Source organism: Octodon degus, unplaced genomic scaffold (assembly GCF_000260255.1).
Source record: "Octodon degus isolate 3935 unplaced genomic scaffold, OctDeg1.0 scaffold00250, whole genome shotgun sequence".
NCBI lineage: Eukaryota > Metazoa > Chordata > Mammalia > Rodentia > Octodontidae > Octodon > Octodon degus.
In genome coordinates, this window is record NW_004524826.1 from 2328881 (window position 1) to 2347931 (window position 19051).

The 19051-nt window shown below is 41.9% G+C and overlaps 1 long non-coding RNA gene across 2 annotated transcripts in view; it reads left to right on the forward strand.

The window, feature by feature from the left end:
* Window positions 1-19051, forward strand: part of LOC111813976 — a 62727-nt gene that overhangs the window by 20515 nt on the left and 23161 nt on the right. Inside the window, exon 3 of one of the 2 annotated variants that reach the window (XR_002819079.1) lies at window positions 7112-7254. The exons of the other annotated variant lie outside the window; for it this stretch is intronic. This is a non-coding gene — a long non-coding RNA (uncharacterized LOC111813976). The remainder of the gene's footprint in view (window positions 1-7111; window positions 7255-19051) is intronic. 2 annotated transcript variants of the gene reach the window in all.

Sequence of the window (19051 nt, forward strand, 5' to 3'; positions counted from 1 at the left end):
AAACTCAAACAGAAAAATGAACTGGGAAAGTGGGTGTGTATATAGTTCAGTCCAAAGAGCCTGGGTTCAATCCCCAGTACACTACCACTGTCAAAAAAAAATTCTACTCCAACATACCAACTAACACAAGCAATCTGAAAAGAGGGGAAGAATGTCAGGATAATCTCATAATCCTAAAGTAACAAAAATCTCCATTTGGAGTGAGAAATACCAGATGTCTTAGCACTTTCCAAATCCCTTACCTTGTGTTTGTTTAAAATCTCTCATTTCTGTATTTCCCTTGAGCAAGTCATCATTTGACCCATTGTTCTTCCATTGTTCTTCCTGGACATTATTCTCTGCTTTTCTCCCATCTTTTAAGGGGAAAGCGTCAGAATAAGAAGCAGAAGTATCATCCTGCGTTAGTACTTGAAATCTTAATAGTTGAAATTCCTTGGGCCAAGGTGTTGAGCGCCCAGTGTTGCTTTTATACCACAACTATTTGGAGAATGGTTCATATTTCAGTGTGACAACTCAGGATGAACATGACACACGGCATCCTGGTTCCGTTTCTCCCAGCAGAGTTCTGTTTCCTGTGTTTCACTGAGGAAACCAAGTGAAGACAAGATGTGGACGGGCTAGATTTTGATTTGAATCAGAAAGAGGGAGAGAACCTGAGCAACCCAGGACAGGTCTACAGGCTGACAGACCTGGGATGTGGGGAGCAGGGGGAGCCTGGAACAGGAAAGAGGAAACTGCACAGGAGAAAATGCCTCCGTCAGTTTATCTCATATAACTGCAATTAGTTGACCAAAAATTACATGCACCACACAAGCCTGAATGTGTCAGTTATTTTATTTTGAAAACTTTTGCACATGGTAGGCAGTAAAAATATTTGTGGAATGAATGAAATTATCACCAACACCCCTGAGCCATATGATAACTAAGTATAAAATTCTTCTCATTAAATTGCAGTTCTAAAGCTGAGGCCCCTTACAGCTGAGTGACTTTTATCGGTAACAGGACAGCCACAGTATGGCCATCTGTCCCATATATGCGTTCTGAAGTTTGTTCTCCATAATGCTGCATGCTGTGTTTCTTTCTAGCCTTGAAGCTGTTGTGTTTCATCATCTTTGCTTGCCTTGTGGCTATGTTGCTAATATATCTATTATACCAACTACACTAGTGACAATTGCGCATGATATACCATTAGTTAGCACCTCACCATATAGCCATTTGCTTGCATGAGGTGTCTATTAGTAATGTTGTTATGCAGGCTGACATCTTGGGAGCTTGACATCATTCAGATGGCACACATTGGAGCAGTTTTCTCACCCTGCTTATGTGCTCTGGTGCCCCGTACCATGTAGCTTGTGCTGTGCTGTGAGAGGACGCTCAGTTAAGGATGCTGCCAAGAGAAAATAGCTCACCATATTAATTACAAATTCAAGGAAAGCGAAAGGTTCTGAGTCCTGGTGCCCTGTAGACTCTACCTGGTCTGGAACTCTAAAGCTCCTGCTTTGCTACAGCTATGGACATGTGGGCCTTCCGCTCATCTGGCAGAACACTAGGCCAACTGGCAGGGCTGGGTGCTGCTGTGGCCTGATTGTGCTCCCTGCACAGGTGGGGAGACACAGAGAAATCTAAGGCCTGCCTGTGACCTTGAGAAGGACGTTACTCTCTCCCTGTGCTCCTCAGTCTCTCTGGGACTCTGCAAATCCAGCCTGTGAGTTCCCTGCGGAGTAGCCTCCCTCCAGCAGTTCCTGGACTCACTGCCTCATTCTTTGTGGTTAGCCTGGTGGAAAGCACCTTTCACCAGCCAATGGTCCAGAACCGTCCCCTGTTCCTTCCTGTAGAGCAATAAAGGTAAGGTCTGGCTGGTGCTGGGAACACCAAACCAGCCAGGGCCGCCCTGGATCATGTGCCACCCTCAGGGCAGCAGCTTTCTGAATACTTCTGCAGAGGGGCAGGCCAAAAATTGGAGCTAAGATTTTGCTAAGAGATAAAGCTGTTTTTCCAGTGCTGGCTCTGGCACTGGCACTGTACACATATATTCTCATTCAGTCATTTTTATACTGCTGTGAAAATGACCAGAACATTGCTGACCTCCCAAGCAGTAAGCTGTGGCATAGCTAGATTAATAACGTAGCTGAAGCACACCTAGAGAATTTTGAGACTGAGGTTTCGATTACACTGCTGTCTGCCTGGGAAACTGCTGTCCCCTGGCCCCCCATCCTGCTATCTTACTATCACACTCTCACATGGCTCTTGAAAGATGAACAAACAAAAGACACCAGTGCCCACTGCCAATGAGAAGCTTCTCTTTCCAGAATCCCCAGCGTGGGAAGCAGAGCTTGAGTCTGGCACCTTAGACCACTAGGCCATCCTGATACCTTCTTTCCAGCTGAGGTTGTACCTGTGGCCCCTGTGAGCCAGAGCCAAGCTCCTCCACTTCCCCTCACTGGCCCGCTTCCCACTGAAGGTTAATCACAGCCACTAAGCTGTGTAGTTTTGCACAGCGGCCTGCACATGAGGTTAAATTCATGCACAGCTATGTCCCTGAATCCCAAAGCGCGACTCACAAGCATGTCCACAAGCCAGTGTCATGGCCCAATCCTCAAATGTGGCCTTCAAGGCCATGTACTAAGGCACCCAGGTGTGGTATGGTGCCACAAGCCTGGGAAGGGGTCAGGTAGGCTGGCCCCAATGCTACCGTCCAATGGTGAGTGACCTTAGGGAAGCTGAGTTCTCTCAATCTCAGTCTTGTAGTGTCATTGTTAAAAACATCAGTATATGGCTTACAGAAGTCTCTGCCTGTGCCAAACCTTAGTCTTCCATTCTGTGGAGCAAGATAATCTGCACCTTCTGTCTTATCCAATCTCAAAATCCTGATCCCTGTGAATTCTGGAGTTCCCTAGGACAACTACAGCAAACCCCAGCCACCCATTTAATCATTACAACTAATATATTACTGTAACATGGCACCCTCCCAAGCTTATTGTCTTGGGCAGGCATTGCTAATTTTCTCATCTCCACTTCTAGCATCACACTGACTTTTTATTTCATTTTTTAGAAGAATTATGCCCTTTCCTAACTTTCATCAAATATGTGATGAATTTGGATGTTGTTAGTTTTCCAAAAACTAATCAGCTCACTGGAAAGCCAAATTGTCTGGCCATTTTCTCAATCAGGTGAAATAATCTTTTATATATCTAATTGACATTAGTTCAGGGGTTTATTTACAGGCACTAAACACCTATAAGGTAGTAGCTGTTTTGTACTTTAGTGTGATATAATGAGCCTACTGGAGAATAAAGGCAGAGCAGGGCCCGGGCTTCCGGGTGCGATGCACATGGCCAAAGGCAGAGAAAGTGGCAGCAGGCCTTACTGGATGATGAGCTTCCCGTGCAGGGCACTGGATTCTGTAATGCACTGTACAGGTCTGGCCATGGGAAGGAAGTGGCCTTCTCCCCAGAGGCTGGAGCCGTGGGCTGCTGATGGCTCACAGCTGAGCCCCTTCCCAGCCATTGCCCTGGACGGAAGAAAGGTTTGGCTCAACATTTTGTTCTTGCAGCCCACTGACTAGTCAGACAGCAATGAAAGGCCTGGGCCACTTGCCTCAGTTCAGCTAATGCTTACCTCATCAGTAGTGGCCAAAAGGCCATACTCAGCTCCAAAACTCTGCAGAGCTGCCCACAGAAGGGCTCAGCTTCTGCTGTTTCTCTGGTCTTCCCAGTGCACCATCAACTTCAGCTTTCCCTTGCATGGCCATTGTTGGGGAAGGTCCTGCCTAAAGGCTTCCTTGAAGCCCCTGTTCCACCCATACCCTTTGTTTTCTCTGTGTGTGTGCCCATCTGAGTGGACCCCTCTCCCGCACTTCACACAGGTTAGACTGCTGCTGCTTCTTACCTGGTACCTGCAGGCCTGGTTTCAGCCGTGGCTATGCATTATGCTTTAGGGTGAGCCTTTACCTTTGATCCCCACACTGAGACACATCTAATAATCTGGCTTAGGGCTATTTTCATCCATTTCTGATAGGGATAGAATTATGGAGGCTTCTATTATTATTGTTGTTTATTTTGTTTTGCTTTGGTTTCTCATAGACTTACCGTGTCTTTATTTTGGACCAACGTGACAAGGTGAGTGACCCTTGCACAGGTGACTTTCGTTCCTTAGATAATGCTTCATGCTTTACCTGCAGCTGTGCTGCGCCTTCAAGGAGGCTGTGCCCAGCCCTGCCTCTGGCTTTCCCATGGGCTCTAGACAGATGTCCATGGTGAAGAAGAGCTGGGTAAAATTTCCTCATATCTTCGGCTCACAGAAATTCCCTCTCTCACTGTGACCTGCTCTTGGGCTTCAGAAATTCATTTTTAAAATAAAAAAATAACTGCTTTCTAACTCCCAAGGTAGGTGGCCCCATTACCCTCCCCTCTGCCAAGGTGGTTCAGTGCTGAGTCCTACCTTTCTTAGGGAGCTCCTCCCTGCTCCTGCTCAAACCAGTCCCAGGGTGGTGAACTGAGCCAGCTTCTCTCCCCAAAATCCTTTCTTGGACCTCCTACCTTTGTGGAACAAGATTGGTTTTGTACTCTTCCTGGAGAAAATTTGGAGCAATTTAAGAACACATGAAATGCTATTCACTTTTAAAACCCAAGCCTGTACATGTAGTAGCAAGACTTGGCTATGTGTTAAGTGGATGAATCAAGAGGAGATTGCTATTGCTTACTTAAACATTTGGCAGATAGAAGAGCTGAACTGTTAAGAGTTCCCAGCTTTGTAGCTCAAAAGCAAAAACTAGATTGGAATTTGGGATTGTTGTTACCTCACTGTGTAACCTGGAACATATTATTCAGCCTCTTTGGGGCTCAGATTCCACTCTTAAGGGACAGGACTGTTTATAATAGCTACCTGGCAGGACTTACATGACAATTAAGTTGAGTTATTGTATGTTAAGCTAATGGGCACAGTACTTACACAGTCACCAACACTCCTCCTGCCAACATCTTCCCGTTCAGTACTAGACCTAGATACTGACCCATAATCATCTCTCATGGAACAGAAGGCCATCAGTCACTGAGCACAAAAGAGCAAGTCACTGATCACTGGGGGGCTTGGGGTCATAAAGCAAATTATACTAACTTGAAATTCTGCTGGATTTTGTGCCTGCTTGCTTACCCTCTGGAATGTTGAACAGACATGTGCATAGATGGTATTGGTTGCAGAAGCTTGAGGTTAGGTGGCTATCAGAGATCCAGTATTCTCTAACTCTGTGCCATTTTATCCCCGAGTGTGGCTCCAGGGCTACAGTAGCTAAATCTCTTGCACAAGAGAAATACAGAGGGATGGATCAAAAGTAAGCAGCAAATATAATAAGAAGAAAAAGATGTAAAAACACAAAGGAAAGTAAAGAAAGATTTCATGGGCATGACAGATCAATCACTGCAACCTGGTTTTCTGGAAAGATCCTGCAGAAAATGAGATGATAAATTTCCTAACTCATAAGCAACCACAGCTGCTTATAATAACAAACCAGCTCCCAAACCATTCTATCTATGCTGATTTAATATTCCGAGGTAGATAGATGGACTGCTCTGTAGACAAAATTAGTAATCAATGTAGCCTATCTTATCATCAGCAAGACACATGGCTCTGTGCCGCAGGGAATTTGCTAACAGGCTTGGAAAACACTATCTCCAGGGGCCATGGTAGGGTAAGGCAGACGCACCATGATCACGCTCGAGGTGGTGCTGTGGTCACTCAGTACACAGGTAACTTCAGTCACAGTTTGAAAGATTGTTAAAAAAAAATAAAAAAAAAGAAAGATTGTTGCTGAGAATGTATTTCTCACTTGAGTTAATCCTGAGTTATAAGGCATGACTAACACTTTGCAGAATGGAATTAAACTTCTGAATAATCTTGACAAGTTGGAGAAGTAATTAGTCATAAACTCACCAAGTTGCAGACAACGAAGGCTATAGTTTATTTAGAGAAAATACCTTCACTAAAGGTATTTTGGTGAGTGAGGAAATGAAAGCCTAAGACACACACTGAGAAAAGACTCGGGCTGGCTTCTGGGGAGTGATAGAAATCATATTCACCACGAGCTCAAAACCCAGTCTTGGGAATCAGCTTGAATCACGGCCTTCCACTTCTGAGATATGATTTCTAGGACAGATCCTTCCCTCTGGTTCACCTCCCCTATGGCCTCCTCCTCTTTCTTTTAAAAAAGATAATAATCTCTACCTTGTTCATTTGCTATGGGGAGAACTTGAAGAAAATCCTTTACAATAGAGAGCAGTTGCTATCAGTTGTCTGTACATAATGCCCTACTGGAAAGCAGATGAAGTTTTGTAGGTGGCTGCACTGGCATCTTCCTGGGTGTTGATCCTCCTCTAGCTCAGGTGTGAATCCTACTCAGCCCTGTGTACTATCTCTGGACTCCTCTCTCTGTAGATGGATTAATACGTGCAATAATGGATGCTTTATTTAAATTAGAGATGTTCTCACACTTACTGCTTTAATAAAGTGTCTGGTATCTGTCAATTGAAAAAAGCCACTAATCGTAACTATGCATGATTCATTTTTCAATATCTGACTCTACTAATCACCTTCTTCTTTTCATTGTTTTGGAACTTTCTCAGTTTTCAAACAAACGAGAGAAACAACACTTTCTCTAGTTTTCTACTTTTTCCCCTTCTACTCCATGTTCCAGACTGTATTGGGTAAAATGTCATTTCTAACTACTAATCATGAGTTGTGGCCTTTGATGTTTTCAAGAAGAAAATATAAATGTTATCAGCTACAAGGCCTTTTCAAGTTCAAGCTTGATAGTTTTCACCCTGACAACAGCTTGGAGTCACTTAGAATGGTTTAAAATATTACAACACCCCAGGACCCACACCAGAGATTGTTTTCTTTCATTAATTTAACTTAGGATATAGGCATTTTAGAAATCTGTCTAGGTGCCTTTCTCATGACCAGGGTTGAGAATCCCCATGCACCACTTAACTTACATAGAGATGAGCTACCCAGCACCCAACAGCTGCACTTGCACATTACTGAATGGGAGACACTGTCATGCTCCTGCCTCCTGTGGACTCTGGAAGGGCCTTTCTAACCTTTCCTTTTCACTCAGCCCCACCAGGTCCCCAAGTCCATCCCCTCACCAGTGCAGATGTCAGCTCTTCCCTCCCCGAGGCTTCTTGGGCCCCAGCTGTGCGCCTCCTCGCAGCTCCCCACTGTGCCAGCTGCTCTCCTGTGGCACAGCTTTGATGCCAGGTCATGGCTTCACCCGTCCTTCACTCAATCACTGTGAGTTCTCTCATCACTTACGTTCATTCTTCATCCTTTTTGCCAACAATAGTTTCAGCCATGAATTTAGATAAATGAAAAAATGCCTAGGTCTTGACTTCAGAAGCACAGTGCATGAGAAAGAACACTAACCTCAGTTGGAGTCCTTAGTCCTTTCCTCATCTCTTGCTAATCAGGGGGGTGGGGTACAAACCATGACCTGTGTTCTGTGCTCATGAAGGACATCAATGAGAGCTCATTAATGACCTGTTTCTAATGAACTGAGCACAGCAGAAGTGAGGATGTGTCAGCCACAAGATTTAGTTGTAAAATGAGAGTGGTTCAGTATTGAGATCTCTGTGTGCATGTATGTATGTCACTCACAGTTGTGGTTTAGATCTAGAACGTTCCCTCAAAAGTCTCATGTGTTCAGAGGTGAGTCTTTCAGAAGATGATTCAATCATGGAACACCATTGCTGAATGTGATGCTGGACATGGGTTTGGCTGGAAGAGGTGGATCATCTAAGTGAAACTAGGAAAGGTCTATCTCACCCCTGGTTCTTCCCTTCGCTCTCTGTTTCTCAACTGCCGTGATGTAAGCAGCTTTCTTCTATACATACCCTTCCTGCCTTGGAACCAGCCTACTCTGAGTTATGAGCCAAAGTAAGCCTATCCTCCTTTAGGTAGTGGGTGCTCAGTGTCCAGTGATGGGAAAGTGTCTAAGACAGCCATTTTGATGGAAGCCAGCCACCATGTCGTGAGCTACCCACTAGAGAACTGGAGGAGGTCTCTCTCCCACAGCCAGCAAGGAGCTGGACCCCTAGTCTGACTGCCTCTGTGGCACAGATTCTGTAAGCGCTGCGAGTGCTGGAGACAGGCCTGCCCAGTAGCCTGGCTGTAAGCTCACAAGGGACCTGAACCAGAGGCATCTTACTGAGCACTGTCCTGATTCTTGACTTACAGAAGTTGTGAGGTAACAAATATTTGTTGTTTTAAGCTGTTAGGTTTCAGGGAAGTTTGTCACTCTGCAAAGGATAATAAATACACTGGCTGCATAGTCCTAAGCAGCGATTTAATTTGCCACACACCTATGTCTTCATCTGGCCTTCTTCATCTGTAAAAATGAGGATGACAACCACAGGCTTGGAAAGGAGACTCAGTGATATGACATAAATAAAACCTGTTTGCGCATAAAGCGCTGTGTGGGACCATGGCTACAGCTCAGCAGCACAGTGCCTGTCTCCCAAGCATGAGGCCCTGAGTTCAAGTCTAAGTACCAAAAATTAGTGCTGTGTAGAAGTACAGTGCTACATCTCCAGAAATATCATAATTGAGATAGCTAGAAGCCTCTTCATTCTTAATATTTAATACTAAATACAACATCCCAGAATTAGCTAGAGGTATACAAACAACTTTATTACGTCTGATGGGGTTATTATGCAGTTCCCAGCTGTGCATGTAACCAGTTTAACATTAAATTCAATGTACACTTCTCTTTATTATCTATCCACTGATAATTAACACCTATAAAAAAAATCACAGCATCTTCCGTTTATCTTACATCTAAGTGAATTTTTTTCTCAGAATATTAAAAATAGAAGACTCATATTCTGGCTTATCTTCAGATAATATAAGTCTTTTGCCTTTTAAAGACAGAAGAATGGAAGATTAGAACCTTTACTGAAAGTCTCAGGGGCTATGCCTTCCAGGACCTAGGCTGCAGGATGGGCTGCACTTGGTAGTCAGCAGGAAACAGCAAGTCTCTCTCTCACACGTTTAGCACCTCTTAAGGATGCAAAGAGCTGAATGTGGACCTGGTTTCCATGGAGCCCCTCCTCTGACAGGGCTGCTGGAACACATGCTCCGGAAGCAAGACACGTTCTAAGGATAAATATATCTCAGTCTTTAAAAGAGGAGGAGATATGTAGTAAGGAGGAACCCCGAGAATTAATTTGTATTCAGGCCTGCGGCTGCTGCTCCAGAAAACTGTGCCTCTAACTAGGATAAGTACAGCAAGGTGGAGCATTGATATAGAACTCATGTAGACTTACAGTGGCTGTCACCTCTTCATCACCTCACAGAATTTCTTATTTATTTATTTAGCTACCAGAAATTGAACTCAGGACCTTGTGCTTGCCAGGCAGGAATCATACTCCTGAACTACAGACTCAGGAGAATGATTTTTAAAACATTAATCTTTCCCATGAAAGGACTCTGAGACTTGGTTTGGTGCAAGGACCAGGTTTCAATTCTCAATTAGATTTGGTCTGTATTATTTGCAAAAGCCTGTGTATCATATTGTGGAACAAAAATGGGAAAAGATTCTATGCCAAAATATTGTTAATAAAACAAGCTCTTTAGTTTGAGACATCATATTAAGAGTTTTGATAAATTGCCTCATCTTCATAAAACCTTAAAATGATGATAAAAACATTTTTTAAAAAACTTTTTCGAAACCGTTTATTTGGTCCAGGGTCTGACTATGCAGTTCAGACTCACAGTGATTCTCCTGCTTCAGCCTCCACAGCATGGGGATTACAGGCATGCACCACCACACCCAAGGCTTGGGTGTGGTACCAGATGGAGCTTGGTTCATTGCAGTTACCCAGCAGGTGCTTACACTACCGAGCTATCTCCTCAGCCTAAAACATTTCTTTAAAGATGAGAACTAGGATCGTGGAGATAGCTCAGTGGTCCAAGCACTTGCTTAGGCAAGCTCAGGACCTGGGTTCTATTCCGTGCACAATATGCCTCACTGACCCTGCCCCCAGGCTCCCTGAGCCAGCCAACAAGACCTGGCATGGTGGCACGCACTTATAATCCCAGCACCAAGGAGGCTGAGATAGGAGGATAACTAAAGTGTCCCATCTCAGCGAGTCTTCAGGTGGATTTAGGATGATGAGAAAGGATGAACATTCACACCATATGAGCACTACCAGCCCTTCCTGGACTGTGGCATGGAAACAGCCTGCCCTTCCTTCGGAGAGGTTGGGAGAGCAGGCTTGTTTGCATGAGGAGACTCATCTCCCTTCCACAGTGCTTTTTATTGGGTAGTTGCTGCCTCTTTCCTTGAGTCCATGGTCTCTGCTTCCTAGGCTTTCCCCTAGAACTCCACCACCTGTACAAGGGAGACTGGAAGGGAAGGGATTTGTGCTTCCAGGGCCTCTCTAGTTTGCTTGGAACTGTTTGACTCACCTTAGTGGGTAAATGAGCCCAAGCTTGGGGTGCTACTTTTGAGGTCATACCTGCCTACTGTGAACCAATTCATAACAATGAGGATTATTTTTGTTTTGGTACTGGAATTTGACCTAGCATCTTCACATGGAGTTACATCACCAGCCTTTTGTCCATCCTTTTATTTAGTTATTCATTCATTCATGAGACAGGATCTAAATACGGTGCTAAGTTGCCCAGACCAGCCTGGAACTTGTGATCCTCTGGTCTCAGCCTCTCAGAAAGAGTACTACATTGTTTGAGGAAGACTTGCTGCCAATCTTCTGTATAAACTATGTTTGCTATCTTAAGAGATATCTCGGGCAATATTCAGATGACATAGGCTTTACACGGGCTCCTGGAGATCTGACCTGGCCCCTCTTTGGTGTCCTAACTACTTCTCCTTGGACAAGGCAGATTGCCTATCTGAGGCTGTTCTTTCTTATGAAATGAGCTGCGTAGCAGTTTTATTAAAATTGTTAAATGAGATTTTGTTTGTATGCAGCTTTTATCAATAGAGAAACTTAAAATGGTAGGTTTCCTTTTACTATTTGTAAGAAAAATGGGACTATCAGCCAATCAGAAACCATTTGACTTGAGGTTGGTGGGACAGCTGATAGCCTCTATCACTTTAGGCAGGTACCTGCTTTTTTTGCCAAAGGAAGAACCTTCCCCAAGCCGAAAAAAAGAACACAGCTTTAGGCTTTTCCGAAGGGCAGCCCTCGCAGGGAGAGTTCTACTCAGCTCATATTCATATTCAATTGGAAGTGGCACGGGATCTAAAACACAAATAGAAAATTGTCTTGTTCTGATCCAGACATAAGGAAGGATTACCCGCTGTCCTGGGCAGTGCTGATCTCTTACTCATTCTGAAGCATCTGCACATCCTGGATCCAGGGTAGCCCAGGACTTTCAGCTTGCTTGTCTCTTGGCCTTGCAAGGGCTGAATGGGCAGTCCGAGTAGCCTTCAGGTCCTCCTTAAAATTCGGGGCATCCAAATCACTCTTCTGGACACTCGCCTGGAGCAGAGCTCTGCTTCAGGCTCCCTGGACGACAGCCATGCTAACGACTTGCGACTGCCAGTATGTTGAGCAGAAACATGGAAAATACTGCTCATGCAAGCACACAATCAAGCGTTTCTAGGATACCCCAGTCTGGGAATCTTGGTCACCCTCTTCCTAGCAGAGAGAAACCATGCACTCCCCTCCCCGCTTGGCTAAATATCCCTGGGATTGCAAAATTGGAAACAGCTTCAAGAGACTGAAGACCGGTCTAGAGAGAATCGCAGCGCACAATTTAAGGGCAGGGTCTCCCTCTGTTTTCTGTTCTAGGAGGCACATCTTTTTCTTTGTGCTTCAGAAAATCTTCTCAGAGCTAGGTGTGCCTTCTTGGTCTGTTCCACTTTGTGTGGGCATTTTAACTTTTTAAATTTTTGCACAGATTCTGTTCAATCATTCTCTCATTTCCATTCATGTCACCCTCCTCTTATGTGATCCTGTGACAGCCCCCTCTGTCTTATTTTATGTTTTCTCTGCATTTCTCATTTTCTATTACCTTTTATTTTATTTTTTTATTTTAGGGAAGGGTCTACAGGGTCTAGATCAGACTCATAGTAATGATTCTCCTGTTTACAGCCTTTCAAGAGCTGGGAGTACAGACACGCTCCACCACGCCCAGTCTCAATTGCTGTCTCAGCGCCCTCAGGGGCGGGGCCGGGACAGCAGGCCCAGGGATCGAACCCCTGGCGGCCCCTACGCCTGCGTGCAGGTGCCTTAATCAGCTGAGCTATTTGACTGGCCCCCTATTACCATTTCTTACCATTTAGGAAGCACTTCTGAGATGTTTGACGTTTTTGTGTATATACATCTATAAAAGTAGCAGCTGTATATGCAGGTTCTTCCTATTGTGCATAACAGTGTTTTACTCTATTTCTTGCTTTTCCTTAACGCTATGTCCTCTCGTTGACCCCATCTGATGACTGAATGCTATTCCATCTGCTGACCAAAACCTCTTGCTGCTGTTTTCCTCTATGATTCCTCGTGGCCTATTGAAACTCTCTCAGGAAGGTTTCCAGAAAGAGACTTTGACATTGTAGGGTACAAAGACACCACTTGCTAAAGCTGCCAAGTGACCTTCCAGGAAGCTGGCACCTGTGCCCACTCCTTGGCAGTGTGTGTGCTCTCCTTCTTCCTTCAACTTGTGGGAAGCATAGAGTTGTCTAACATTTTCATTTTTGCCAAATGAAGTACTAAATAATATGATACAGATACCTTAGTTTTTGTGTTTCTACTCGTGAGTGAGGTGGAAAATCTTCAACTTCAGTCAATCAGGTTTCTCCTACGTGCACTGTGTTCATGGTCATTACCCATTTTTCTGTTTTTCTCCAATAACTATTATAAGTTATTTTAAAATAATAGGTTTTAAGCTTTGCTAACATCTCCCCCTAGCTTATACACATCTCCTAGTGTGTCTATTTTTCTGGGACTTTGTTGAACGAAACTCTTTAATATTTATGTAGTCAGGCCCCAAAATTTTTGTTGTCTTACTCTTAGTGTTGATGATGTCTTATTTAAAAAATACTTTTCACTTGAAGGTCATATTTTAATTAAATGTAAGTCTATAAACTATCAGAAGTCTGAATGACATGAAGTAGGAATGTAGATGTATATTTCTCAATTGAAAGAGGCAACTTTACCAAAACCTCTTTTAATCCTGCTATCTATTCTCTACTTCCATCATATAACATTTCCTTACATGATGTCCTATTCTGACATTTTTATGTCTTACATATTTCATTACTATGCTGCTGTGCTGGTATGTATTGTTGTTTGATAAGGACAGTTTTCAGCTCTGCATGCGTGTGTGTGTGTGTGTGTGTGTGTGTGTGCGTGCTTGTGTATGTGCATGTGTAAATAAATGATTTAACTATTTGAGAACCTTAATCCACTGTGTTCATAGTCATTACCCAAAGGTACTTAAGCTATGACTCTTCTGATTATTAGTATTTACTGCTAATTTAGCACAATATCTAATGGAAATATATCATTATTACCTTTATGTTATTTTGAGTAGTAAAAGACATACCTTGCCTTGAATTTTTCATTAAAATCAATTATATTATCTATTCCTTTTGGTTTAATATCTGATACATTCATTATTTGAGGACAAAAACAAATTAAAATAGTCTCTAATACTGTTAAATTAAGGGTTGATATCTTGCATGTCATCTATTTTTAATTTTTGCTGTTTTTAAATTTTAATTTAGTTTTGAATAGTAAAAACAAATAGCAGAAACAAAGATAGAAACATGGTCATGTACAATATATATGTTACAGATTTTCAAAACAAGAATAGCTTACATAGTTAACAGAATAACAATGGTTGTTCTGCTATCTATTTTTATTGTCAAATCTGTTTCATCTATTTTTCTGATAATTATTTTTATTTTATATTATGGCTTTTATCTCGATGTCCCCCTAAAGCTTTATATACTCACAAGTTGGACTTTTCAGAGTTGGCTTGATCTAGGGTGTGCAATCCTAAAGGCATATGGTACTAAATTAGTCAATTTCTTGGCTCAGCATTCTGGGTGTGGATGATGGGAAGGCCTGTTCTGGGTGTGGGAGTTGCCTTTCCATGAACTCTCCCTCCTCTGTGATGTCCCTGTGCCATGCCACTTGGCCTTGGAGCCAGCCAACTAGGGACTGAAATCTCTACAAACTGTACACCAAAATAATCCTTCCTACCTTTTCCTTGTGACTGTTGTCCCAGCAAGAGAAAAGTAACTAAGACATTGTATTTTATAAAAGTAAAGTATTAGTTGATGACATTCTTAAAAGAAAAAGAAAAATGATTCTACACTGGTAATAATTTGAGAGACACTGATTGAGACTATGTACACCTTTGTTATAAACATATCTCTTGCTTAAAGAGGCTAATGGGCATAACAGAAGTTATGAACAGGTATATGTAAGGCTACCCAGTTGGTGAAATTGTTTCCATTAAATGGTTTGTGTTTCTGAGATGCTGTGAATAGACAAGAGCTCTCCTGAGTGCAAAGGAGCACCTATGAACTATTCTTTACAATATGCAACCCCGTCCTCTCCACTATGTTAGGCCTCAACATGCCACAGCTCCAAAAGGCAGGCATCTCCTGCTGGCTCTGGATATACCCACTGTCTTAGTTACTTTTTACCTGTTGCTGGGACAGAATACCCAATACCTAAAATTAAGAAAACAAAGGTTTATTTAGCTCACAGTTTGTGGAGGTTTCAGTTAGTACTCAGCTGCATCCAAAGCAAATGGCAGCAGCTCATGGAGGCAGAAAACAATGAAGAGCAGAGAAGGAGCAGCAGCTATGGCGTTCATAAAGCCTGTCTCATCCTTCTACACTGCATAGATCCTCCAAAGTGATGCAGTTGTGAGGGCTGTGAAGATCAAGATCTTCCAAAGACTGGGACTTCTCCAAGGGGGCAGGGCAGGGCAGCCAGGAAGCCTTCCTCAACTCCTTTATGCATATTTTTTGTGCTGAGTCACTCTGGGGCTGCCTATGGGCCTAGAGTAAAACCAATCACATCCCAGTGCTGGCCCAATCGTGCTCTAGGGTGGAACAAATCACACCCCAATGCTGGTCCAGTAACACCCCAGAGTGGTACCAATCGCTCCCCAGGTTGGGTCCTGCCTGCCTGCCTGCAGGGCAGGGTCCCCACACCCATAACTGCCAGAGGAGTCAGCCAAGTTGACACAATGTATCAACTACCACACCAACCAAGCCCCAAATTCTGAGACAGAAAAGGGGTTTTGTTACCAGGATGTAATAAGACTTTAGATTCAACCTTTCCTTATTAAGAAAAATAAAATATTAAGTTTGACCATTACAGAATCTGGGGGTTAATTAACAGGATATCGACAATATGTGCGGTACTGTCTGACTTAGAACAATAAAGTGTGGTATTTAAACACAGGTTGAAGTATTTACGTTATCAGCACAGCTGAATTTGTATAATAACAATGATCTATTTCATTAAAGATGTGATACCTGATATTTGTAGAGAAGTACAGAAAATATCCAGATCATGTGACATTGCAGGGCCAGACATAGTGGTATAGATCTGTAATCCTGGCACTCTGGGAGGCTCAAGCAGGAGGATTGAAAGTTTAAGCTGAGCCTGGGCAACTTAGTGGTTTAGTAAGACTCTGTCTCAAAATTAAAAAGAAAAAAAAAAAAAAAGAAATTTAAAAGCACTAGAGATATTGCTCAGTGCAAAGGACCTGGGTTCAGTCTCCAAAACTGAAAAACAAAATCTGCAAACAGACAAAAGCACACTAAAAGTGTATTAGGTATTTTTATGATAAATCATTCAAAATGATGGACTAACATAATGAACTTACAATGTAACTGCATTTACAAAATAATTATCTAAGGGCTGGGGATAGAGTTCGGTGGCTTAAGCACCTGCCTGGCAAGTGCAAGCCCTCGAGTTCTATCCCAGGTGTTGCAAAAATAGATAGATAGATAGATAGATAGATAGATAGATAGATAGATAGATAGATACCAGGCTGCTTTTTGAGTGTGTAATACTACTGTGTTTCCAGTACAACAACTCATTGAGTTAATAGAAGATAGCTTTTTAGTTTAGTTTAGTGTGTCTGTGTGTGTGTGTGTGTGTGTGTGTGTGTGTGTGTTTTGTTCAGGGTCTCACTATGCATCTCGGACTCATGGTGATCCTCTTGTTTTCAGCCTTCCTAGTGCTGGGATTACAGGTATGTGCCACCACACTCAGACTCAGTCACCAGCTCAGTGCAACCAGGGGTGAGGCCAGTGTGGCATGTGGTACCAGGAATCAAACCTTGGTCCCTGTGCTTGCCTAACAGGCACTTAGTCCACTGAGCTATCTCGCCAGCCCAAGATAGCTTTTTAAATTTGGATTTTTAACATTTTGATATATTACACAGATTTTTACAGTAGCCCTACTTAACTCATGGGGGAAAAAATGAAAGAAAATCCAAAAAGTTGACAATAGCAATTTCAGCAATCCATAATTATAAATATAATCAAATACTTACAGCATATTATTCTAAAAATAACTAGGCATATTACATCAGCACACAATAATAGTTCTATAAGGAAATATAGAGTAAAATCACAAAATAGAAAAATGAAACACATGCACAATTTATAAAGACATGAAAGTATGTTTATGTGCTAAGAAAGAATTCAAATGTTGCTAGGGAGCATTTAATGTGGTCTTTTAAATCTATAAATATGTGGTAAAATATTGAAAAATATATTTTTATATTATGATTTTTAAAAATCACACCTATGTTCAGGTAGTTTTTGGAAACATGCACAAATATCAAGTAGTGGTAATAGGTAGCAGGGAAACATTAAGGAAAGTGGAAGATTTAGGAGCTCTGCAAACTACTGTTGGGCAATTCCTGACTGCTCCCTGCTTTTAAAAAGAAAGGCCTGGGGGCCTGGCCATAGCTCAGTTCTTTAAGTGGCTGCTTCCACAAAGCTGTGAGCCTCAGGTTGTTGTAGTTCGACTCCCACAACACTCCAGCCAGACAAACCATGCCTGAGGGCATTCAGAGAGAGAAAAAAAAAAGAAAGGCCTTTGAGAGAGGAGCATGCTCATCTTTTTGTGTGTGTTTGTGTGATTACATTTATATTTTTATTAAAGATCCAGAGCAGGAAAATACACAGAGGTGGAAGCTGGATTTCAGGCAGCCTAGTACTGGTGTGGTGGGGGAGATGGACAGTGACCGCATACAAACTCAGGGTTTTGTTCTGGGGTAATAGCAATATACTGGAATTACGCACATGTGTTGGTCAGGGAGTACACTAAAATTCATTGGATTATAGACTTCAAAAGGGTGAATCATATGCATGTGAATAATACTTCAATTTTCTGAATAGAAAATTCTTTGAATTCGTTGTCACCATTTCCCAAACAAACATTCCCCACGAGCCCATCTTTAGGGGTTCAGTAAATTTCTGAGTGACAATGCATTAGCAAAACATATTTTCAAATCTCTATATGTAAATTTCACACTGGCTTCCACAGTGGTATAAACAACATTTTCTAACAACTTTTTAAAACTTTTTAAAGTTTTAATACTAGGAGAAAATATCATACCATGTCTTTTAAATAGGTTGCAAGTCAAATATACAGTACACATCTTAAAACAAAAATTAAGATTAAGCAATATTCAGAAAATTAAATACTAATTAATTAAAAATTAAATGTTTCAAAACAACTAAGAAAAAGTTTTCATGATAGTAAAGAATTACTAAGAATAAAACATAAGTGCTGGAATGACAAATTAAAGACCAGCATTTCTAACAGTTTGGGGATAGGATATCGCACAAAATTCTAGTGTCATGGACATGGATAATGTTCATAACACTTACTGGTAGCCAGGTGTCACTTGTGGGACTGAGCTACTGCTATTTCCTTGATATCTACCCTGTAGACCCAGACAGAATCATGACCCATAGGGTGAAGGAGAAGTCCACTTGTGGGTATGCTGATGGAAATACTTTGCTGCTGTATACAAAAGAATAACTGAAAGACTGCTTTTGTATACCTCTTGTTCTCTTGTGTTTGTTTGCCTTATTTCGTGGGGTCTTTCCAGTCTCATTCATGGAGTTGTGGTCATTTTGCTCCCTCTCTAGAACATCTTTTAGTAGTCTGTATAGGTTTGGCTTTGTCATCATGAAATTCTTAAGTTGTTCTTTGTCATGGAAGTATTTCACTTCTCCATTATACCTCAAAGAGAGTTCTGCAGGGTATATCAGTCTGGGTTGGAATTTGTTTTCTTGCAAGACTTGAAGTACTTTGCTCCATGCTCTTCTTGCCTTAATGGTTTGTGAAGTGAAATCTGCCGTTATCCTGATGGGTTTTACTTTAAGCATGATCTGTTTCTTTTCTTTAGCAGCTTTTAGTATACTGTTACTGTGCTGAATTCCTGGAATTTTGATTATTATATGTCTGGGTGTGTTTTTAATTGGGTTGATGTTATTTAGAATTTTATATGCTTCAGTTACCTGAATGTCAGATAGTTTCCCCACATTTGGGAAGTTTTCCACTATTACTTCCATCCATATTCTTTTTATATCATTTGTATCGACTCCTTCCTTTTCATTGATGCCTATTAGTCTCACGTTGTTCATCTTTGCATCATCTTGCAGGTATTGAATTATTTTTTCCTGCATCCTAGTTGTTTTTAAGAGTTCTTTTCTTACTTTTTCACTAGATGTGATGGTGTCTTTAGGGTCTGAAAGTCTATTCTACTTTCATTCAAACAGTTATGCCAGCTTGTGATTGAGGTTTTAAATTCCTGTATATCACTTTGGATCTGCTTCATGCATTCTATTTCTTTCCATATTGCTTATTCAAGGATTCCATCATTTTTATATTCTACTCTATTTTTTATAATGTCTTCTTTAGAAGCACTTAGTACTTCTTTCATTACAATTATCATTTATTTTTTAATTCAGAAATTATTTTTGATCTGATTTCCTCTATACTTTTCTGCAGTTGTTTCTTTACTTCAGATACTATTATTT